The sequence below is a fragment of the Ovis aries genome, chromosome 1 (genome assembly GCF_016772045.2).
Source record: "Ovis aries strain OAR_USU_Benz2616 breed Rambouillet chromosome 1, ARS-UI_Ramb_v3.0, whole genome shotgun sequence".
Lineage (NCBI taxonomy): Eukaryota > Metazoa > Chordata > Mammalia > Artiodactyla > Bovidae > Ovis > Ovis aries.
In genome coordinates this window covers 141,535,856-141,561,858 of record NC_056054.1, presented here as the reverse complement: position 1 = coordinate 141,561,858, position 26,003 = coordinate 141,535,856, and the positions used below count along the sequence as shown (strand labels likewise).

Sequence of the window (26,003 nt, the reverse complement as noted above, 5' to 3'; positions counted from 1 at the left end):
TATGCATGATAATCTGCCTGGGCTGCTATAACCAAGTACCACAGACTGGAAGCTTAAGCAATAGACATTTATTTTTTCAAAGCTCTGGAGGCCACAGACATTCATTTTTTCATAATCAAAGGTATGGTATATTCAGTTTCTGGTGAGGACTCTTCCTGGCTTATAGACCTTTGCTTTCCACCTACACCTTTACTTGGCCTTTCTTTGATGTGTGTTCTGTATAGGAATAGAGGGGGAGAGTGAGAAAGAGAGAACAAACACCTTCTCTGATGTCTCTTCTTAAAAGAACACTAATCCTATGTCTATGAGTCTTACTGTTACCAAACAGGAAAGGAAGGGAGGGATAAATTAGGAGTTTGAGATTAACATATACACACTACTATATAGAAAATATATTGAAGGCAGGAGGAGAAGGGGACCAGAAAGGATGAGATGGTTGAATGGCATGAACAACTCAATGGACATGAGCTTGAGTAAACTCTGGGAGTTGGCGATGGACAAGGAGGCCTGGAGTGCTGCAGTCCATGGGGTCACAGAGTTGGATACAACTGAGCAACTGAACTGAAATGACTGATATAGAAAGTAAATAAATAACAAAGACCTACTATGTAGCACCCTCCTCTGGTGGCCCAGATGGTGAAGAATCTGCCTGCAATGCAGGAAACCCAGGTTCAGTCCCTGGATTGGGAAGATCTCCTGGAGAAGGGAATGGCTACCCACTCCAATATTCTGGCTTGGAGAACTCCATGGACAGAGGAGCCTGGTGGGCTACAGCCCATCAGGTTGCAAAGAGTTGGACATGACTGAGCGACTAACACAATAAGTAGCCCACACAGGGTACTATTGGATATATCCCATGTCTTATAGTAACTGTAATGGAAAGGAACCTGAAAAGAATATGGGTACTTTGCTGTACACTGGCTGAAACTAGCACAGCAGTATAAATCACCTAGACTTCAATTAAAAAAAGATGCTAATCCTAACAAGTCAAGGCCCCACCTTTGTGACAGCATTTAATCTTGATTTCTTCTTTAGAGGTCCTATCTCCTGATACAGACACACTCGGGTTTAGGGCTTCATTCAGTATGTGAATTTTGGGCTCTAGTGGTAAAGGACCCATATGCCCAAGCGAGAGACATGAGAGAAGATGTGAGTTCAATCCCTGGGTCAGGAAGATCCCCTGGAGTAGGAAATGGCAACCTGCTTCAGTATCCTCGGCTGGATAATAGCATGGATGGAGGAGCCTGATGGGTTATAGTCCATAGGGTCACAAAGAGTTGGACACGACTGAAGAGACTTATTATCACACATGCACACTCAATCTATAACAATATGGAAGCACCAACATGTCCCTGTATATATCTGGAGACTTTCTAAAAACCTTAGTAAACCTCATAGTATGGAGCAACAATGAGATCTATGTTTTTAATGTAAGAGTGTCCATATTAAACTTCTCATTTATGTCCATATTAAGTTCTCAATTTGTCCATATTAGAGTTCTCAATTTCTTCATCTCCTTACCCTCTCCAGGCGGTTTCTCAAAAAGGTGTTCTCTCTGTGGCTCATAGGGTGTCCAGGAAAATAAAAAATTCCATTGGCTTTTACCTGCCAAGCCTCAGAGAACAAGAAAGTTCAATTTTGCCTTTTCCTTCACCATATTACAAAGTGCAGGATCCTGTGGAAATTAATCGGACAAATTTCTTAGAAAAAGAACGAGGCACCCTACTCTAGAACTGCACTAATATTTTGAAAACGCATATTTTGCAATGCAAACTCTTAAAGGGAATTGACCAAACAATTAATTCTTGCTTCTTGGAAAATGCCCATCATGATAGAAACTGAGGTTTGGTAATACAAATTCTTCACTAAAATATCGATATACCATTGACAATTAAAGAAAGTAAACCAACACAGTAAAGTTTTGAAGTGATGTAGTTCAGTGACGTATGGTCTTATGAACAAAAACTATTGAATTTCACAAAGCCCTGTTTGATTATTAAACTCATTCTTATAAAATTATCTAAAGATTAATTATTTTTAGAAGACTAATATGTATTTCAGATCATTCTCATTTTCTAAAACAACTGTTTTACATATTTGTATAACTTTGCAAGTACTTCTTTAACATTTATTGAGTTACTAATTTTATATATTTAAAGATTAGTCTAGGTATATTATGCAGAATGATTAGAATTTCTATCCTTCCAGAAATAGTATGATATAACTATAATAATGATTTACATGATTGCTAAAGAATAATATTGAACTATATTTTGCATTTGTAATTCCATTCTATCTTTAATGAATTTCTAAAGTCATAATACCTAAGTAGAATTTTGTGAGGGACTGGGATAGTTAATATAAAACTAAATTTACTTTTGATTTGAAATTGTATTAAACTTATGTGACTTAAATTTTAGGTAAGATAATTCTTTGAGCTACTGATTTCTGTGCTTCACACACCAAAGTGATATCTATGGATATAGAGTAAATGAATGTGGTCTTTATAATAGTGACTGTTTTATATAAATTGAGTGAGGTAATACATTTCTATGACTTTATTATGTGAGTGGTTATGGAGAGTCCTGTGTTCCTTTTACTTTGCTTGCTTTTAAGATACTCTATGTGTGTTGGGGGCCTGGGTGTTTAGTCATGTATTTTTATCTTCTCAAATATTACTAATAGAATTTGTGGATATATGGTGATAAAACTATATTATATTTATCCAAATCACATTTATTTGCATATATTTTAGGAATATTTGTTTTAAAATGATTTTCAACATTTTTGATATATGCAGGTACACTAAAGATATGTTTAATGAAAAGGATCTTGGAACAATTTATGTGCAAAGAGTTTAGAAGTTAATATTGCTTTATTGACCAAAATAAAACAAAGAAACAATGACCTAATAGGCTCAAGATAGTAATTAGAATGGAAAATATAACTTTTATTCTGAAATAGACCTGAAAATCTGAAGTACAAATTCAAATAAAATGTTAAATTTCCTTATTCTTTGTAAAATTATTGTCAGGTAGAAATGGAAGTTGAGTGCATTTAAAGACTTTTTGAGCACAAAATAATAGGTTTCCTTCATGAGCTACTGGGTAAAGTTATTTTAGTTTTTACATGAAATACGTACTGTTTACTATTTCTGATAAAAATGAAGCACTCTATTTAAAAAATAGAGTGGAAAGAATGTAACACGTTCACTCCTTAGGTTCTTAAGTCTTTTTTTTTTTTTTTGGTTCTTTTGTTCTGTAATTGATTGCTAGCACCCCCTTTAACCCACCTTAAAGGGCAGGCAGGAAATTCATGTTTTCGTTCATCAGCCCATCCCTCTGAAAAGCGTTCGATATTAAAACAGTTTGCAAGGAGCAAAAGCAGAGGAAACAAGAGGCCCAGCTAGCCTGTAGCAAGGTTAGAAGATACACGCAAGATTGCCTGCAGCACACAACGAGTCTTGTTCCTGTCCAGTATTTGCATGGAGGTATCAAGTTAATTAGGGTATGACTGTGTTCTTCGCTTTCTATGTGACCTTTTATTATATCTGTGACTCACTAGTTCATGTGGTGTCATAAAGCTATGGGAAAGTCTTTCTAGCTCTCTGACATTAACTAGAAAAAATCAGGCATTTGATATCTCCTTTTGCCTGAAGGTTTTACAGCAGCAAATTACTCAGAGGCAAAGTTGATGTTGTGGTAGATTTGCTGTGGGTGTCAGAATGTCTCTTTTGTCTTTTAGTTCGCTGCCTTCCCGGTGATCAGGTGCGACCAAGATAGTTGTGCAGAGAAGTGGAGGAGGGGGAGGTGGTTCAGGAAGAGGTTACATGGCAGAATTCCCACGAATGCTGGCGAAGGATGAAAAAGATAAAGAAATCTTGTTTTTCTGAACTAGAGGATTCTCTGCATGACTTCCCCACTGTTGGGGTGATGAGCTTTCAGGTTAAGATTTTATTAACAATTCATATGGAGATTGAGGGCAGCCTAGGAGCAGATTCTCACATAAACTTGATCTGTCCGTGAATGCTGTTCTCTGTTTGCCCTGACCCTGCATGGCTTAAGACACTGCCTGTGAGGCCAGTGTGCCAGACACAAAGAAAGAAATGAAAAGCAAGCACATTCCAGGAGTCTGCACAAAAGACCGAGCAGTTTTCTAGTCGTCTCCCCAGAGAGGATCTTATCTCTGCGTGGCCAAAATCCTCTAAAATGTTTTTATGTTTGTACCTAAAGTTTTAAAAATTGATGTGGCTGTTTATTAGGCATGAGTCTTTAGCGATGTTTTGTTAGGTTTTAAAGTTTTGTTTTTTGGAACTTGTTGAAACTAGAAAAATTTGCAAGGGTGCATTTTCTGAAACTTAGCTTTAGAAGTCACTGGCCTTGAATTGTTTTTACTTTGATTGGTAGATACCTTGCAAAACGAGTCCTTTCCAGCTTTAAGAGACGCTTTAAAGCTTGACTTGACTTCACGCTGCCTTGTGACACAACTGTGAAACTTGTGGCAGAGTTAACACATAAGATGAAATTGACATGGTAGGGTGGGTAGGTCACAGCCATCCCCGAGGTCCTTAGCACAGACAGCAGAGCTACGTCCAAAAACAAGCAAGTGGGAAAGAAAGTTTGACTGAGACAAAGTGCAAGGGAGACTAGGGACTTTTAACATTGTAATATTTTTACAATTATTGGCAGTTTACTGCAACTAGATATATGACAGTGTGTGACAATAACAAGCTATTCACAAACTATTTCTCTATTATTTAATATACTAGATTTGACTGTTTAACAAATGCACATTTTGGTAGGATGATATTTTAAGGTTGAGGGGTTAAAATTTGATAAACATAATTAATTATGTTGCTAAATTACATGTTTCCACAGATGCCTAAAAATACAGATATAAAGACTTTAATTTTGTGTGTGCATTTAGCTGTTCCAGTTGTTTCAAACTTTTATGGTTCCTAAATTAAATAACCAGTAGAGGAATGCAGGCAAATGCTGTTAATTTGATAGGTTTTGTTCCTTTTATCTTATAGTGGTTTTACTTCCGTGAAATTAACTGTTGTGCTTAGGCTAATTGTCAGTAATTGGTGACAAAATCACTTCATTGTTTTCCTATAGCATGATACTAATTAGGATCTTTGCAATATTGGCTCAGCCATGTTCTGTATTTTACTTTCTATATTGAATCATTGGTAGATAATATCAAGTGCAACTTAAAAAATCCATGAGATAAAATGTTTCTGTTAATAATTAAACAAGTCTTTTAAACAGCTTGTTGTAAATTAACTTTAAAATCTTGAAATTGAAGAAAGCTTTTCTTATAGGTTAGTTGATTTCATGAAACATCAATTGGTTTTTAAAGATTTGAACTGAATCCCCTGGTATCATTCTTAAAATTTACAACCTCAATTGCTTAGTCACATGCATTTCTATTATTTTGTTTGTCTCCGCAATATTGAAATTAGCATTGCTAAAGTGTCTTGGTAAGGTATCACAGGGCTGCACCTATTGTCTTTCTTTTCATGCCTGACAGCTATATCATAAAATATAGCATATTATTTGTTCTTTTTTTCTAACAAACTTTTTTTTGGTTTTATTTTGTGCCACAAAGGAATGCACTTGTAGTTCACACGGAAATATATGTGAATTTGGAGATTATAAAAGCTTACTTTTATGTTTTTCTTTAAATATAGGGAAGTTTGTTCCATATAGGTGACAGATTATGAAGAAAGAAAATGGGATAATATTCTGTTTTACAAAGTCAGGTTTACTTCCAATGGGAGAAAATAGTAGAACACTATATATCCTATTAAAACAATCACAGTCAATAATACTTTGCTCATTTTTTCCTTAAAAGAGTTCTTCTCATCTAATTCCCCGTGAGTTTTATGAATTTGTTGTTATAAAACTTTTCTAATACTTTGAAGTAGAGCCTCCTCACTTCTTTTCCTTATTCTAAGATACTTTTACCAGTTGAGTACATTTTGCACTTTGCAATACATTCATTTTGTTTTAAATGTAACCATAATGTATAACTTAGAGCTCAGTGTCTCACAATCCTGAAAAAAGTTTCTAGGAGGTGATTAGAAAAATAATTGCCTATTAAAAGATGAAGATTGGTTTCAACAGGGAGAGAAGAAACTGAACTTTGAAATTGAAAGTATTCATTGTTAGCACCACACATATGCACCAAATCTGAAATTAGAGAAAACTCATGAAATACAGATCTTGGCAAGAGGAATTGTTTAAATTTTCTAAAGCTGTCAGACCGTTTTTTTTTTTTTCCCCTTTAAAGAACAACTTCAAATGGAAACCTTCACCTTTTGTACAAAGTTGAAATGTTGTATTATTACAGGATTGTTCTACACTGTACAAAACCTGAACAATTCAATAGCATGGAGGGGGAGGGCATGCACAAATGAAAATCTTTCTATCATTTTCGAATGTCCATAGCAAAGCACAAAAACTATAAAAAAAATCTGGGGTTGTTTCCTTGAAAAAAAGAATCTTTTGATTTACAGCAGTTATTTGAATACCCATTCAGGCTCTTTTGTAATGTGCTATAATAAATGCACATCTCCTAAATGAAGAATACTCACGAGGGCACAAAACTCAAACATAAACTATGTTTAGATGTTGTATTTCAATAGGTTACCCTGGAGGATTAAACAAAGGTTCTTTTACTATCTTTTTTTTTTTTAATCACTCTCTAGAAAATAAATTATCCAAAGTAAAATTTGGTTGGTTCCCTTTTCACCTTATTGGTGGATATCCAATATATTCTCTTTTTATCAGTTTCAAATATACAGAATGGAAAAATTAATCAGTTTGAGGCTGACATTTAGATTTAAAAATGAGAAAGTATTATGAAAGTTACTTCAGGAGGATAATTTTTCTTTTTCATTCATCCTGCCTTATCGTAGACTCTGGAGAGTACAGTAGGATGGGGATTTTCTTTCTTGAGTGCTGTAAATATACACGGTATACTCATGATACTGTGAGCCACGTCCATGGGCATTTGAATCCTATAGTTAACGAAAAAAAACCTAATAAATCCAGTCTTCTTCTCACATAATCACCCTTGACAACCATAGAGACACCACTGAGGCTAGCACGGGTAGCCGTCAGTATCTTTGACTGCTCTGGCAGTCAAAGTCTTTTATAATTGTAATCAGTTTCTTCATCACTCCAAGCTGGGCCAACACCCCTAATTAGCCATAGCCTCGTTTTGAAAATTAAAAACACCCCACACGCAATACCATCAACAAGAAGGAGCGCCCGACAGCAATAACTATGCTCTTTGTGTGAACTCACACTGTGGATGAGTTCCTAGCCCCTGAACTATAAGGGCCACGCGTGGGGTTAATCGACTTTCTCAGTGGGAGATACGCACACATCAGCAAGCCCACATCCTACTCTGATACTACCACACTCTTATGTTTGTTATATTTAACTGTTTTGTTTTTTTAATCCAGTGGTGTGCTTGTTATATCAGAAGCAGCTTCACTTTTTACTGCCAAGTGTATAGCCCACTAAAGTAAGCAGCGATCAATGAAATGTAAAAAGTGATCAGAGGTATACTCTAAGCTAGTTTTACTGTCTGTTGCTCAAATAAGTGCCACATTCCACGAAGCTTGTTTTTTTCCCAGGGGTTACACTCTGGAAACCCTTGGGAAAGTGGCCTTTTTTAATGATTACATTAAAAAACATAATCCATAATAAAACAGCATGATATGTCTTGAGGCACTTTAAATTTTACTTAATTTAGAATGCAGGGAGGAACACTTTTCTGTCTTGCAATGTATGCATATTTGTCTAAAGACATTTACTACTCTTCCTATAATATCCACCTTTCCTGGGACCTTATTCTGTGTTGAGCTATATCACAATCAGTAACTTGGGGAAAATGCACATGATATGAAATACAGGCCTCAACAAGTAACAGGTGAAAATAACAGGTTCATTATTCCATGCCCTGTGTCTTACCTGAGCAGGCAGCTGTTAACTCCTGCTCCATGTGCCTACTGTCTGTAGGTGAAATGAAATTGTGTATGTTTTGCTCACGGGACCCATTGTTTTCATTTGCAGATCATGATTGAATGGTAAAGTCACTTGCTGTAGAATTCAGGAGTAGCCTCCAACTAATTATTATTTTGCAAATTACCTAGCCTTCTATCAGCTAAGAAAATAACTTTCTCTTCTTTTTAACAGCAAGGGCTGGCTCCTTAAGACTTTAACCTCCAAGGATGAACACAGAAAAAGAAAAAACAAATCAAACTCTAAATCATGCTTTCGGTGTATCTTCTAATTCTCTCTTTAAATTATGTGGGATAAGATGTGCCATTTATATTTTGTCATATTATGCACTGTCTCATTTAAAAATAATTCTAAATAAAAATAAAACAAGTTATAAAGAAGTCAGGCACTTTGTGCTGTAATCTTGCATTATTAAAATATAAAAGTGAATTTGTGTAGAGTATCTCTTGAGGTACATAGTTTTCCTAAGGTGTCACATGGCTATGGAAAGAAGCTGTGTGAAGACTGAGTAGTCGCCTATATCTAATTAAGTGGCAAAATGATACAGAGAAACTTGACTAGAATGAAGGAAAAAAAAAAACCCTGCCTTTTGGGAAGCTACATTAAAAACTTAATTTTATTTTCAAATACAGACTTCTCTTCTGGGGATAACTTCTAACAAGCCCAAGATGCGGAGTCTTAAATGAATCATTACAACACACAGCCTAGAGTTTGGCCTCACTGTAAACTGTCAAAGGTAAAAAAAACCTGAACAGGCCATGTGATTTGAGTTAACACACTCAGAGTGAAGTGAATTTAGGTCATTCTTAACCTTCTTGAGTTTTACATGTGCAGTTTTGCTCTTTGGTTTCTTTCTTTCTTCCTCTGATCGATTCCCAGGCAAAGTCAGAGCTCTTCAGGAGAAGGCTGAGATTATAACAGTGTCAGCCTTTGCTTTTAGTGGAGTGATGAGGTTATCAATAATGCATTGGAGATCTCAGGAACCTTGTATGTATGGACATCACAGCTGCCTGGCATTTGCTATAGAACTTGCAGATTTGAGCTGAGATGTCACCGCATCTGCTTTGGAGCCAGTTGTTGATGCCTTCTCAAGAAATCGTGGGGTCATAGGGAGAGCTGCAGAGATTATCGAAATGAAACATTGCATTTGAGCAGGTGATTCAGGAGTGAGAATATATCTATGAAATTGCTTTTTTAAAGAAGTCTATTCAATACTCCTCTAATAACGTTTCGTCTCCCTAGCTCCCTTCTAACGTTTCTAAGTTTTGCTGCTTCTCTGACAAGTTTATTCATATCCTAACAGCTTGCCTGGCAGCAGGGTTCATGCTCTATACTTGGGCTTTCTGGTCACGATGGTGACTGAAAGTAATGGAGAGGAGGAATAAGAGAGTGTGGAAATGCAAAGCTGTCTCTTGTTACATTTCATCGATCTCATTCTGGTGTCATTCAATTAAGACAGAAATGTGATGGATGGTCTCCACATAGATTCCTGGGTTGCTCTCCATCCTTTGCAGATAAAGCTTTTGTGTTTTATTTTTTGAGTGGGGGAGGGTGAGAAAAGGGCATGGGCAAGTGGGAGAAATCAAAGATGCTATGTGATCTGAATTACAAATCAGTGTCTCTCCAAGGATGCTCCAAAATGTCAAACATACCATGTTTATATTTTCACTTCTTTTCTCATACACAGAGTACTTCTGTTGACATATAGGGTAGGTTACTAGAATGTAAAGTAGGGCTAATTCCTGTTATAATTTTCAAAGACTGAAGAACTATCATCATCCTCCTACCAGCTCAAGATAATTAAAAATGAGCCACATGGCCAAAGACTTGTCGACTCATGTCATGTTTGAAGTTTAAGAAAGCGAAAAATTCTTTTTTCACTTTTTATAGCCCTGGGACTCTAGGTCATCCTTTTGGCAAATATATTTTAAAGCTTGTAAGATGCAAATATTACATATGGTTATCTTTTGGTTAATAAAGAAGTCATATGATCACCTATGCTACATACTTCTGTTGTGAGTAGGATATCAGAATCCAGTACAATACAAATTCTGATCCTTATCCTTGGTGACATGCTTTCCTTAAGTGCATCACTCGCTCATATTTGCTGCCAGTGTTATACTGACAGTGATGATTGCTCATGGATGTGAGAATCTATAAAGGCAATAACTCATGTATGCAGTGTTTTACTTTTTAAAAGAAATTAAAATAATTAGTGCAAACAGATATCACAAAAGCTATGCTAAGTAAACTCCCTTGGTTCCTTCCAAAGTAATACCAGATTTCAAATGAGTATTCATGATTTTCTAATCAAGGTTACAGCAGCTTCTGATAATTAATGCACACTGAAAGGCAATGTAGAATAAAAACGTAGGCAAGAGTTTTCATATCAGATGAATATGTTAATGTCCAGGCTCCCCTATGTATTTGCTATGTGACCTTGGAAAATATACTTACATCTTCTAGTTTAAAACTTAATTACTTTATCTGAAAAATAATCAAACAGAATTGCACATTTAAGTATACATACACACTTACGCTGTGTTTGTCCTCTGCACGTTTGGCACACAGGAGGTACCACACAGGTTTACTTCCATCCTGAATTCCCCTTTATGATTTCGACACTGAGTAATTTGATCCTCTAATAAGCTTGCTCAGTCATTTGGGAAAGGAATGTAAGCTAAGAAAAATAATACAGTTGGATCCTAGCACTTTGAGTCCAGTTTTGTTTTATTTTTTTCCCAGATCCTAATTCATAGAAGCAAATTTGCCAGTCTGATATTTTATTAAAGGACTTCCCAATCTTTCCTTATAAGTTTGTCCTAAAACCGTGGGTGAAAGGAACTCTGTATTAGGTCTTAATCCAATATATATATCAAAGAGGTTTTAACTATCATGCTTTAAGTTAAAGAGCAGCAGTAAACTAAAGCAGCTATGTACTAATTTTGTAAAGGTTAAGGGCACCCAGAAGTGATTTATTTGTGGATTTAAATTGATAGATAAAATCATAACACACTCAGTAAGCTAAAGAACATCAAATCTTGTACTGCTGTACATGTATAGCCTTATAGGTATTGGTAAAAGTTAAATGTATTTATGTGCGGTGGGATTTGACTCTCTTCATGATTCCTTCCTTCTGAGATCATGTGTGCTTAAATGGAGTGTTTAAAGAAAATTCTTCATGAATCAAGGCTTACTAAAGTACACATCAAAGTGCAATTGGCATCTAGTCAAGAAATTGCATCTACGAAGGATAGATAGTAACAAATAGTTTTCCTCTATGAACAAAACATAATAAATAACTAGGGTCTTTCTGCTGAAAGAGAGTTTTTATCCTAAACTTTGCCTTTTTTTTTTTTTTTTTTTGCAATTATCTGCTTTGTGTGTGTAGTCTCTTACATCCCTTCTGAAATCTACCAGTGCTTAGCTTGAGGATATAAAGCGCTCACAAATTCCTACAGTCACATACAATCATTCCACACTCATTGAGCATTACAGGGGAATATATGTATTTATGTGTTTCGATGGGGGATTAATACACTCAATTAACTCATTTCATAGATGGTATGAGACGTACTTGTTGATGTCCTAGGGTAATGTTCATTTTCCAACCAAAGATAGGGATTGCCATGCTGTGTTTGGTCATTCTCAATCACCCTTTGAGGTATTTCAGCCCTAATCTGGGGGTGGGGGGTGGAGTGCTTTTCTACTCTCTTGGGTCTAAGGAGGTGCTGCTGCTGCTGCTGCTGCTAAGTTGCTTTAGTCATGTCCGACTCTGTGTGACCCCAGAGATGGCAGCCCACTAGGCTCCCCCATCCCTGGGATTCTCCAGGCAAGAACACTGGAGTGGGTTGCCATTCCCTTCTCCAGTGCATGAAAGTGAAAATTGAAAGTGAAGTTGCTCTGTTGTGTCCGACTCTTCATGATGCCATGGACTGCAGCCCACCAGGCTCCTCCATCCATGGGATTTTCCAGGCAAGGGTACTGGAGTGGGGTGCCATTGCCTTCTCCGAAGGAGATGCTATTGTAAAGCAGCTTTCTAAGTTGCCCCACAGAAAATATTAGGTTGGCCAAAAAGTTCCCTTGGGGTTTTTGTACAATGTTACAGGAAAACCCAAACAAACATTTTGGCCAACCCAGTATTTTGAAAGGTGGACTTTATAAAAAATTACAAGTAATCATTATTTATAGAAACAGCCCCCCAGACTGAGTTCTTACCTTCTGCATTATAACTTTCCTTGTTTGATTCCAGGAGAACATATCGCCTAAGACTTGTGGCTATCTTAAATCCCTTTCCTCCTTTCAACACAATTTACAGGATAATTAAGCACTGGTTGCCAAGGACATTTTTTTTCTTTGAAAATTCTTTTGCTGCCTTCAGCTAAGTTGAATTCCTCCTTGTTGTTGTTTACCTTCCACCTCTTTATAGACTCTCTTTTTATTAGAAGGTGAGCATTATGAAGTTAAAGAAAACAATTACAGATGATCAAAGAATATCTGTTGCAGTAATCATGCTGATAATATTAACAGTGTCCTCAGGAAACTGAATGTTGCTATATTGTCTCCATTCCTATTTTATGATCATTAAAGCAGTTTCAAAGATGATGCTACCCTTAATCCCCGGTTGTCCCTTCTTTTCAACATTTATTCTTAACACTACAGAAAAGGCATCTTCTCCACAAGTGGTCAGTTTAAGCATCTTGCCTACATTTAATATTAAACTCATATGATGTTCTGGACATTTTGTTCATGTAGAGTATGAATGATTTCAAATCAATAACTATATAAAAGTTAGTATTAATGTTTATCATTTTGTGTCTATTGTTAGATTTTTTTTGGATCTGACCAGTATCTCTCTGTGTTGGTCTCTCTTTTTTGTTCTGGTTCTTATAAAAATCTTAGCCATTATGTGTAGCTTTCTGGCCATAACAACGTGGCTTAGAATGCTTCTTTAACAAGCAGTCCATTACCACATATTTCGAATAGATTGTTCTTTTCCAACTTAAAAGTCTTTCATAATAGTATTTTTGTTTATGTTCCAGACTAGACAACTCCAGATTGCTCTCCTCCAACTGAAACGCTGTTTTACTTAAGTCCATTTTCTATATTGGCTCTCTCTTTCTCTTTTATCTTTCACACTTCACTCATCTTCTCTTCTCAAATTATACTGGCAAATCTTTAGAATCATAAAATTAGAGTTTTAGTCTTGGCATGAACCCGAGGCCCACTAAGGTCATAATTGCTCATATTAAAGAGAAAATTTAGAAAATGTCCTTGCCTTGTGGAAAAAAAACTAGATGCCTTATTAGAGAATCAACTTATTATCTTGGTGTTTGTGGTGTACAGTTCTTCATATTTATCTTTCTGTCCATGGACCCTGGTGCACAGGAGAGGGGTCAATGAATGCCTATTGAATTAACTATGAATCTTTATGTCATAGTTTGAAGATAGTTTTAATACAGGATGAGTTAAATTTTAAACTTCCCAAATACAGATTTGCTAAAAATAGTGCATATTTTCTGACCATGAACAGGAGTTTGAATATTTTATAAGTATGTGTTGATAATTCTTCATCAAGATTCTAGGTCATATATTTCTGTTTGCCCTTAGACCATTTCTTGACAATTAGTATTAGAGTTGATATTTCCATGATTTTTATATTGGAAGATACAAGCTTGTTCAATGAGTATGATTCTTTTTGAGAACTCCTCCAGTATTCTTGCCTGGAGAATCCCAGATACAGAAGAGCCTAGTGGGCTGCCGTCTATGGGGTCGCACAGAGTCGGACACGACTGAAGCGACTTAGCAGCATCAGCAGCAGTGGTTTGCTACACATGGAAATGTGGCAAGCCATTTTGGAAGTAGAATTTCGAGAAATATTATGCTAAGAATATAAGATACACAACAAAATCACACACATTAAAACATACTTAAGAAGAATGAAAATTTTTCATGTTGACATGTCTTCTCACTGTACTCTCATCACGACCTTGTACCATCTCTCTCATCAAAATTTCTCTCTCTCATCCCATTTATCCCTGTGGGTTTTTCTGTTTTGCTTTGTTTTCAGTCACTAATGAGAATAATATCAGCTATTTGGCTGTCCACTTGAATTACTCAGATTAGTATTGAACCAGAGTTGTTTCTGACCACTAGGCACAGCAAGCATTCTAAATGATGGACGTGTAACAGATTGAATCAAAAGTGTGGGAAGAGAGAAGGAATTATCTGGCCAAGCTGATCAATGGGAATAGCTATAAAACAGAAATGGGACCATGCTGCTTTCCACTTGTGAACTGAGAAAAAAGAATGTTGGTGGTTTCTATGCATAATTGGAGACATCTTAGAGCATAGACATGCTCCTCTTACCTCATTTTTATCATGTTAGATATTTCATGTCTTTTTTCCCCACCAGTGAAAAGTGAAGTGAAAGTCACTCAGTTGTGTCCGACTCTTTGGAACACCAAGGACCACACAGTCCATGGAATTTTCCAGGCAAGAATACTGGAGTGGGTAGCCTTTCCCTTCTCCAGGGCATCTTCCCAAGAATTGAACACAGGTCTCCTGCATTGCAGGCAGATTCTTTACCAGCTGAGCTACAGGGGAAATCCAAGAATACTGGAGTGGGTAGCCTATCCCTTCTTCAGCAGATCTTCCCAATCCAGGAATTGAACCAGGATCTCCCGCATTGCACTCACTGTTTTAGGTTGAACCTCGAAAAGGATCTGCACCTCACTTGGGCTTAAGTTTTCCAGGATTCTGTTGTATTTGTTCAGAAAACTTACTTGATCATTTTACCCAGAGGTGATAAAGCCCTCAAAGCTTAACTCTCACAAATTCAAGTTTATGAGTCTTTTGGAGAGAAAAAAGCAAACTACCATGGATACATAGACACCTGGTCAAAATATTTTCTTCTCAGTATAATGGACAATTTAGGAGACCATATTAATGTTTATATACTGCTTATAAATTCTAAAATCAAAATAAATAGTGCGCATTAACCCTAAAGACTATAGCAGATAATTATCACCTGAAGCTCCAATCAAGTGCTGGAGTTCTTGACTTGGTTTGGGAGGGGATTCCTTCAAATGGACTCTGTTATCACATCCTGTTTTACTATTCATGAAGATCATCACCATTTACAAGCAAAATCATAGAAATGCTAATGTAACTCAAAAATCGACAAAAATGACCTTAAAAAATAAAGCTCCGAAGAACAAACCAGTTACCAACAAATCGAAGCCTTTCACTGGCATAGTTGTATATTTTGATCCTTTTCGTTTCTGTATGTCGGCTTTGGTTTGAATAAGTATCAGTTTACCTAGCAAAGTTTCAAATACAAAGTAAAGTTGGATTAGATTGTCTGTAATACTGCTGCCAAAGTTAGACATTTATAATTTCACAAATATATGACAGAAGTCTCCAAACAACTGTACTACTTTGTGTTCTTCCTGAATTTTGGAAAGTAGACTTTCTGAAAAAAAAAAAATTTTTTTTAATCAGCAAAAATGAGTCAAAGGCCTCTTATGTAAGCATTATGCTCAGTGAAGAGTGATTATGAGTGTACAAGGCATCACTCTAACCTTAAGCAGCTTTGAAGCAGTAAAAAAGCAATTTTGCTAGGCAAAAGCACTTAGAAACAAAAAGAAAACTAAAAACTCTAAGTTGGTTCTAAGTGCTCAAGATTGAAGATCAAAAAGGGATATAAATGATACTGTTTTCAGACACCAGGAAAGATTTGGGCTTTTCTTTATGTGACCTGGAGCACTCAGAGAAGGCTTTTGGATTAACTGTTTTAAGAATGGTTCTGAAAGAAAGTTAGAGGTAGAAAAGACAACAACAATAACAACAAAATTTCAGCAAACTATATTTCTACTCCCAACCTCAGGGCTGTGGGGAACCATACATTTTACATGGAGAAAATGGACCCATTAATGATTGCCCCTGGGCATCATAGAAATGATCTATGATCACAAAGAAGATTAATATCCATTGTATATTTCTTTTCTGGCTGGACTTAACCATTGGTTTGATGATCCAAATCAAACTATGTGTCCCAATGAATAATTATATATTTATGTATAATAATCATTCATGTAGGTAGGCTTAAAAATGGTAGGGCAACTTTGCATCTGTGGGTGAGTGGATATGTGTAGGAACACTTTTTTTCACTTCTTGCATAAATCTGTATATATCTGCCTAAACCTTTTAGGTGTTTTCAGACTGAGTTGGAACGTTACATGCTCAGAATGATGGAGAAACATGTATAATACGCCATAAGAAGTAATAATGTGTATGAAACACACTTGATTTCTCACTTATCCACTTCTAAACGCTGGCTCTTTTTCTAGTTTTCGCTGTCTCAATAAATAGCACTAACATCCACCAAGAACCTCAAGTGTAAAACCAAAGTATGGTCTTGGCTTCCTCTCTTTTTCTGAGACCTGCATCTTTTCCATTAGCAAGTCCTGCCAACTTGATTTCTAGCTCTGTTTCTGCACAGCTACTTCCCTCCATGTCTAAGACCTCCACTCATCCTGGAGCCACTGGTATTTCTTTTGGAGGCTGTCACGAAACTCTCTATTTCTGTTTTTACTCTTCTCTCCCTAGAGTTAACTTTTTAGATGAGAGTCAAGGTAATTTTTCAAAGACTTTCAAAGGCTTCTCAGAAAAAAAAAAAAATCAAGTCCCATCTCCTTGAACCTGCATTAGGAGACCTCTCCCTATATGCTGCCTTCATCTCCTACCACCCTCCTACCTCTGTGTCCTATCCTAGTAATGCTGGCCTTCATGGAATTCCTCTAACATGCCATGATCCTTCACACAATTGTCAAATGACTTTCCACTTACTACATTCAGACCACTTCTAAACTATAACTTCCTCAGAAACACCTTCTCTGACCTCCCAACCACTGTTTAAAACTCATTTTTCTCTACTTCCTTACCCTAACTTTTTTATGACATTCAGTTCAGTTCAGTCACTCAGTCATGTTTGACTCTTTGTGACCCCATGGACTGCAGCATGCCAAGCTTCCCTGTCCGTCACCAATGCCCAGAGGTTACTCAAACTCATGTCCATCAAGTCGGTGATGCCATCCAACCAGCTCATCCTCTGTTGTCCCCTTCTCCTCCCACTTTCAGTCTTTCCCAGCATCAGGGTCTTTCCCAGTGAGTTAGTTCTTCACATCAGGTGACCAAAGCATTGGAGTTTCAGCTTCAACATCAGTCCTTCCAATGAATATTCAGAACTGATTTCCTTTAGGATGAACTGGTTGGATTTCCTTGTAGTCCAGGGGACTTTCAAGAGTCTTCTCCAACACCACAGTTCAAAAGCGTCAATTCTTCAGTGCTCATCTTTCTTTATAGTCCAACTCTCATATCCATACATGACCCCTGGAAAAACCATAGCTTTGACTAGACAGACCTTTGTTGGCAAAGTAATGTCTCTGCTTCTTAATATGCTGTCTAGGTTAGTCATAGCTTTTCTTCCAAAGAGCAAGTGTATTTTTAATTTCATGGCTGCAGTCACCATCTGCAGTGATTTTGGAGCCCCCCAGAATAAAGTCTCTCACTGTTTCCATTGTTTCCCCACCATTTGCCATGAAGTGAAAGGACTGGATGCCATGATCTTAATTTTCTGAATGTTGAGTTTTAAGCCAACTTTTTCACTCTTCTCTTTCACTTTCATCAAGAGGCTCTTTAGTTCTTCTTTGATTTCTGCCATAAGGGTGGTGTTATCTGCATAGCTGAGGTTATTGATATTTCTCCCGGCAATCTTGATTCCAGCTTGTGCTTCATCCAGCCCAGCATTTTACATGATGTACTCTGCATGTAAGTTAAATAAGCAGGGTGACAATATACAGCCTTGACGTACTCCTTTCCCACCTTGGAATCATTATGACATTAGTACTTGCCAATACCTAGACTCATATTCTATGTTTGATTATGTTTTTTTCCCCCCATGTAAGCTCCAGAAAAGCAAATAAGGTATCTTTGCTCATCTCTAGTATCTAGGAGAATTTCAGGCGCATAAGGATTATTCTAGTACCTATTGAAAAAATGTATTAAAGAAACTGGAACATAGTTTGGAAGACTATGTAAATGAGAAAATTTTTTGTAGCCAAGAGGACCTGGATTTAAATCTCAGTTTGGAGTCATGCATACCTTCTGGATTTGGGGATATCACCAAACACCTGAGTTTTCTTTTGAAACAATGGGAATATCACTACCTAGCAGAATAATTTGTAGAGAGGATTCGAGGTAATGAGCATTATAAACACTATTGTTGGCTAATATAGATAATACTGATAATTGTAACAGAAATGATGTTGATGATAATTATAAGAATAATATGAAAGTTCCCTGGATTCAGGTCAGAGTACTTCACCAAAAAACAAAAATACCTACCCTTCAGTTATTACCAGGGACTTCTATTGGAAAGTTGAATATACACCTTTGAGAAATAGAATAAGAACCATAGCTTAAAGAGTTTAAACTTGTATAGGAGGAAACAATAAAAAACTACCAGGAGAGAATCTTACTTTGGAAAAGAAACCAATCCAGTGACCTTTTTATTATTTCAAGCCAGAGTGTATATGTTTAATTCATAGAATAATTATGATTATTTTGATCATGATTATACATAATAATTCATAAAAGCAATTCTTCACTGCTTCTATGTTGGAATACCCTTAGATGAAAATTGTACTCCTATCAGGAAAATTAGATTAAAACACACACACGCTAAGGATTTCAGTATTGAAAGAATTTTTCATACAATATATTAAAGTTCATTGACTAGATTAATCCCCACTTGCACTTTGTGTGAATTATAAAAAGGTACCCTTTCCTCTGTGCAGGTACCACGTGCACATTTGCTGGTGTAATTGGGCTTGTGCTTATGTTCTGGTGAGCAGAATGTGAGCTGGATTTCAGCCTCGCCCTGCTAGGTGGTGTCCCTTCTAGAGAGCACTCAACCAACCACAGGCAGGGGCCTGGTAAATATTAGATAGTGAATATGATGACAAAACAGGATTCTGAATAGGATTAACTGAAGATATGTCCATGGTTTCAGCTCAGTTATGCTTTCCTTCAACTGGAAGCTTGAGCAGTGTCCAGAATAAATGAGACATACGGTTTCTATAACAGAAAAACCATTATGACCATAATCACAGCTCACTGATTATTGTTAATTCAAATTTTAATAAAGTACTACATTTAATTGTAGTTCACTGATGATTGTTCATTTAAATTCTAAAACGTTACTATTGTCCAAGTAGCATGTTTGTGAATATTTTAAGTCTAAAAAGATATTTGGGTAAATTTGTTGTGGTAAGGAGGTCAGGGCAGGAAAGAGGAGTTTATCAGGAACTAAACTTGAGTCATCCTTCTGCTTAGAGAACACCTTCAGTGCTAGATTTTATTCTATTGATCTTTATTGAGCATCCACTTCTCTGATGGAGAATATAGTTGTCAAAAATTTCAGACTTTTTGAAAGCAACACATGGGAGCACAGTATCAGTGTGTACATCAGGTTACACTCATACTGATGCCTTAACAAGGAAGGCAGGTCAAAGGAAGAAAAGTCTACATACTAACAGGTAGATCAGAGAAGCTTCATGAGTGAAGCAGTCTTTCATTTGGAACCCTTCAATGGCAAGACCATTCTGTCATGTTAATGTTACATCCTAGTTGTCTGTGTTAAGGCTGGTCCTTTGAACAACTGAAAAAGCAAAAGATTTCAGCTGAAGGGAATGAACATGAATGAATGGATGGTTGGGAAAACAAAGGCAGAGCCTCTTGGGACAGTAGACAATTCCTTTTGGCAGGAGGACAGGGAACATACATGGAAAGAAGGGGATGCCTTGAACTCGATAAGATACAAAGGAGTCATGATGTAGACCAGATTCTATAGGAGTTTGCATTTTTCTGTTTTCCTTTCTTTTTCAAAGTAATATGTTTTCCTTGAAGACTTTTGAACATGACCAAATCTATCTATAATTTATAGTGAATGCTTTGCCTTATATGTGAAGAATGGATCATTTGAGTGAAGGACAGTGAGGATGGCATTTAGAAGAAAATTAGTTTTTAAAAAATTAATCAATTTTTAACTGTTCTGGGTCTTCTTTGCTGTGCCTTCGCTATTTACAGAGTGAGGGCTCAATAGTTGCGGTGCATGGGCTTAGATGCTCCACAACATATGGGATCTTGCTGGAACAGGGATCAAACCAGGGTCCCCTGTATTGGCAGATGGATCCTTAGCCACAGGACCACCAGGGAAGTATTAAAAGAAGATTCTTGCGTAAGATCTTAGAGAAGCAATAATGACTTCACAAAGATAAGGAAGATCGAGGCTTGGCATGCTATAGGAACTGTTGAGATGAAAGAAAAATGGAGAAGGAAGAGTTAAAGAGGACTGTAAAGTTTTATCCCTGAGTTAACAGAAAAATGATTTTGTGATGAACAGATTGAGTAAAGCCAAAAGACATCCTTGAACTCAGGGAATTTATAAAATATATTTCTTCTTAAGAACATGGGCAGGAAGATCTATACTGTTGAGCAATTTTGCCTTTAGATTTATGATGCGTTCTTAGCTCCTTTACAATTCTCTAAGACAATATTAATTTCTGTTTATTCATTAAGCATCAAGACATACAGTTGTCTATTTACATATTCCTACTTTATTTTATTTCAGATGATTTATACAGATTTGATTTGCAAATGTAAGTGAATTCATGTATTTAATCAAGAATGTGTAAAGACACAATACTGCATTAAAGCCCTTTAATGCTGATATTTAAATATCTGTCTTTTTCAGGTATCCTGTATACATATTACCCTTTAACTCTCCCCTGGCAATGATGATTTGCTTTTTAGAATTTTTTATTTTGTATTGGGGTGTAGCCATTAACAATGTTGTGATAGTTTCAGATGAACAGAGAAGGGACATAGCCATCCATGTACATGTATCCATTCTCCCCCAAACTCCCCTCCCACATGTGCTCCATATAACATTGAGCAGAGTTCTCTGTCCTATATAGTAAGTTCTTGTTGGTTATCCACTTTAAATAAAGCAACTAAACTTTTAAGAAAAGTTTAAACCTACATAACAGGTTTTCCTGGTGGCTCAGACGGTAAAGAATTTGCCTGTGATGTGGGAGACCTGGGTTTGATCCCCAGATTGGGAATATCCTCTGGAGAAGGGAATGGCTCTCTACTTCAGTATTCTTGCCTGGAGAATTCCATGGACAAAGGAGCCTGGTGGGCTATAGTCCATCGGGTTGCAGAGCTAGACACAACTGAGCGACTAACACACACACACACCTACATAAATGTTACAGAATAGTACATAGATTTCCCATATATCCTTGACCCTGCTTCCTCTGACATTAATATCGTATATATCTGGAGTTCAATTATCAAGACCAAGAAACTAACATTTGTATTGATGATTGGTTTTAATGCTATTCAGTTCAGTTCAGTTCAGTTCAGTCGCTCAGTCGTGTCCAACTTTTTGCGACCCCATGAATCGCAGCACGCCAGGCCTCCCTGTCCATCACCAACTCCAGGAGTTCACTCAGTGTCACTTCCATCGAGTCGGTGATGCCATCCAGCCATCTCATCCTCTGTCATCCCCTTCTCCTCCTGCCCCCAATCGCTCCCAGCATCAGAGTCTTTTCCAATGAGTCAACTCTTTGCATGAAGTGGCCAAAGTACTGAAGTTTCAGCTTCAGCATCATTCCCTCCAAAGAAATCCCAGGGCTGATCTCCTTCAGAATGGACTGGTTGGATCTCCTTGCAGTCCAAGAGACTCTCAAGAGTCTTCTCCACACCACAGTTCAAAAGCATCAATTCTTCAGTTATCAGCTTTCTTCACAGTCCAACTTTCACATCCATCATGACCATTGGAAGTCTCAATAATTTTTATAAAAAAGTAAAATATATTTAAAATAAGAATATTATAACCTATTATTTATATACTCTGAATACTATTTTAAACTTTTAACATTGAGAGCCAATGTGATGAACTATACACTGTTAGCCAATAATTATGAACATAACCTACCATAAATGATCCTAACAATCTATTATGGACACCATTTATGCAAACAATTTTGACCTATTGTAGCTGACATGTTGCTATTGTTATTGAGTCTGCAACCTGACAGGCTCCTCTGTCTGTGGGATTTCCCAGGAAAATATACTGGGTGGGTTGCTATTTTCTTTTCCAGGGGATCTTTTTGACCCAGGGATTGAACCTGTGTCTCCTGCATTTGGAAGCAGATTCTTTACCACTGAGCCACCAGGGAAGCCCCTTTCACTGACATAAATGTTTGCAAATAACAGAAGTTTACAAACAAAAATAAAGTTAAATAAAGAAGAAAACTGCAGGTGCCGTCGGATATAAAATGTCAAGTTCAGGAGTGACAGAGAACACCATCAAGGAGATGGTTCAGATAGTAGAAATACATCAGTGGGCAATTAAGGATTTATGGAAATTATGCAACATTATTAAGGGCATTATTCATACCTCTGGAGCCTAGGCGGAGTGGCCAGCAATTTGCAGGGGGAAGGAAGTGAGATTTATATTTGGTGAGGACTTTTATATTCCTCTAGTAGAATTTTATGAGGGACTGACTTTTTGGCCTGGAATCAACCTTCTCCAGTAGAAATACTTCCAGCCTTATTTCAGCACTCACCCTTGTTAAATACCCCCACCTACCTAATTGCTCAAGCCAAAACCCCACAAGTCACCTTGTACTTCTCTTTTTATAATTCCCTAAGTCTGATTCATCAATGAGTGCTATTACTTCTACCTCATAAATGTGTCTTTAAACCATCTCATTCTGTTCATCTCAACTGCTACCACCCCAGAATGTGGCTCTGTCCTCTCATACCAGAACTATTGCAATAGCACCCTGACTATTTTTGGAATTTATCCTTATCCCTCTCTAAGCTGGATTTGTATTTTTAAATCATAAATCTCATTATGTCACTCTTTCCTTAAGATTTTCAAAGTTTTCCCATTGCACACAGATTGAAAGACCTAAAACACATCCAGAAATGGAATACTATTCAATGCTAAAATGAAACGAGCTATCAAGTCATGAAAAGATATGGAGGGACCTTAAATGTATATTACTAAGTGAAAGAAGCCAGTCTACAGTGGTTATATGCTGTATGATTTCCGCTTCATGGTGTTCTGGAGAATATTAAGATAAAGAAACAGAAAAAAAAAAAAAAAAAAGGTTGCCAGAGGCTAGGTGTAAACAGATGGAACACAGAGGATTTTAGAGTAGTGAAACTCTTCTGTATTTTGATATTATGGTATATAAAATAATATGTTGTTGTTGTTTAGTCACTAAGTCATGTCCAACTCTTTTGTGACCCCATGGAATGTAGCCCACCAGTGTCCTCTGTCCATAATATTTCACAGGCAAGAATACTGGAGTGGGTTGCCATTTTCTTCTCCAGGGGATTTTCTCAACTCAAGGATCAAACCCGCATCTCTTGCTTTGGCAGGTGGATTCTTTACTACTGAACCACCATTATGTTACATACTGTAGCATCACACACTATAAGGGCCTCCCTGGTGGCTCAGTTGGTAAAGAATCAGCCTGCAGTGTGGGAGACCTGGGTCAAACTCTGGATTGGGAAGATCCCCTGGAGAAGTGAATGACAACCCACTCCAGTATTCTTGCCTGGAGAATCCCCATGGACAGAGAAGCTTGGTGGGCTACAGTCCATGAGGTCACAGAGATTTGGACATGACTGAGCGACTAAGCACAGCACAGTATCACACGTATACTATATATATCATACGTATCATATAATTTCAGTGGTGGATAAATATTGTTATGTTTGTACAAAGCCACAGAATGCTCAACACAAAGAGCGAATCTTAACGAATTTCAAGTGTAATAATCTGTCAATGTAGGTCCATCAATTGTAGGTCCTCACTCTGGTGAGTGAGGTTGATAATGAGGAAAGTATGAATGTGGGGGCAGACATATTGAGAAACCTCTGTCCCCTCCACTCAGTTTTGCTGTGAATCTACTGCTCTAGTAGATTAAGTATTTTTTTAAATGCCCTAAGGGCATTGCATCAATTGTCTGCTGCCTATCCATCTAAACTCATCTCTCCTTTTGCCCAGAAGAGATTTGGGCAAGATGTCCATGGCCCAGGAAGCAAAAGGGAGAACCTTCTCTTCTTCCCCACCTAGGGCTTACATTGCTCCTTCAGCATCTTTCTAAAGGCAGTTTCTAAAACACAGTAACAAAGTTGTAGTAGGGAAGAAAACAAGTATCAGAAAGTTCTCATTTGACTGCTATTGTCTTAAAGCGACTTCCTAATCTCTAAAATGGGTAGTTGCCTTAAGCCCTTAGGGTGCTTTCAGATGCACACAGAGGTCTCCACTCTGGCCATTCAATTGCACTTCCTGTGCATGGACTCATATATTTTTCTCTCTTAGCTGTGCCAATATCAGCTTGCATTTTGGGGGGATAGTTTCACAAAACTCTCTCATGGCTTCCAACATCCTTCCAGGTGCTTCTCTAGGCAGCTGTTCTTCATTGTTCCGTGGGTCATTCTCATGCATTTTTTGCAAGAACAAACTCTGGAAAGTTCAGCACATGTCAACATTATAGGAAGCTCCCCTTTAATCTGACACTAAAGCAACTAGGTCATCCACGTGTGTCATTTATATTGTCCAGGCAGGAGTCAAAGACAATTGAGCTCTGTCTCCCAACTTCAACTCTCCAAGGATTCCTACAGAAACTCCATTACTAAAATTGATTGGAGGGGTAGACACAGTGCTCCTGAAAGAAATCTTCAGAAAACCCTCTCACAACTCCAAGCCTTTTCTGTGTGCACCGAGTCACCTATTTTGATATTCTATAAGGAGATCTGTCTCACAACTAGCTTTGTAATCTACTATCTCATGTGTAGTTACCCCAGTAAAAATCTTTTAACATTGTGCACTTATATAAAATAGATAAGATCTTCTATAAAGTGACAAATCTAACTCCTGGTTTTTAATTTGTCAAACTGGTTATTTAAAAGGCATTTTAGTATGTAAAGAGAAGTATAGATGACTCTTATCAAAAAAGTTTTTAATGGAAACCAAAATACTGAATGCATTTATAAAACTGCCCTTGACATTAAGTGAAAAATTCTACAAATAATTATATTAAGCATTCCTTGTGGCCTTAGTTTCATCTTTTACATAGTTAAATATAAATCTCCAGGAAGGGATGAATCTAGTTATTATTCTTTTAAGAGGTGAAAGATATTTGTTTGGTGAGAAATTCACTAAAGGGAAGCTCCAATTAAAAATGTCAACTATAGCACTTCCATAGTAATTTTAAAGCATGTTGCTATTAATCATGTATTTTAATATCTAGAATTTACAGTCCTGTAACCATTTGTCTTTAAGGGACTGAAAAAGTACCATAAAACTTGTGATTAAGTATCTCAGTAGGCAGAAACACCTTGTAATTTAGCTTAATAGCAATGTTTTATTAATTTCAAAGTTGTGATTTTGGTCATAGATTACTAATATTGATTCCAACTGCTTATCTAATCTTTGGAGCTCCTTTTGTTTTTAATGAACATATTTTATCTTCATCTAAAAGATCTAATCAGTTAAAAATTCTTAAAACTGAAATGATATTTTAATTCAAAATTCCTGGTTATTGTTCAGTAGAAAATAGTATCGTACTTATTTGTAACATCAAAAGTAATATGTATGTATTCAATTCATCAGCTGTTAATAAAATTAAAATATCTGATTAAATTTTTTCAATGCGTCGTGATGCCCTTAAACTTTTCAACGGAATATTTAAATAGCTGATACAGTTAAATATAAAATAAATTATTTTACCATGTGACTAGTCAAAGGATGCGTAGGATGCAGCCATTCTTGGTAGAAAACGTTACCTATTTTGGCTTCTAGGAGCAAGTAAACTA

At 36.8% G+C, this 26,003-nt stretch overlaps 1 protein-coding gene across 7 annotated transcripts in view; it reads left to right on the top strand.

Moving 5' to 3' along the window:
• Window positions 1-26,003, top strand: part of LOC121816219 (uncharacterized) — a 761,897-nt gene that overhangs the window by 319,533 nt on the left and 416,361 nt on the right. For 2 of the 7 annotated variants that reach the window (XR_009600798.1, XR_009600793.1), the window contains one exon: window positions 1-26,003. This exon is cut by the window's left edge and continues 18,197 nt beyond it; it is cut by the window's right edge and continues 12,639 nt beyond it. The exons of the other annotated variants lie outside the window; for them this stretch is intronic. The gene's annotated coding sequence lies outside the window, so the exon portion shown is untranslated. 7 annotated transcript variants of the gene reach the window in all.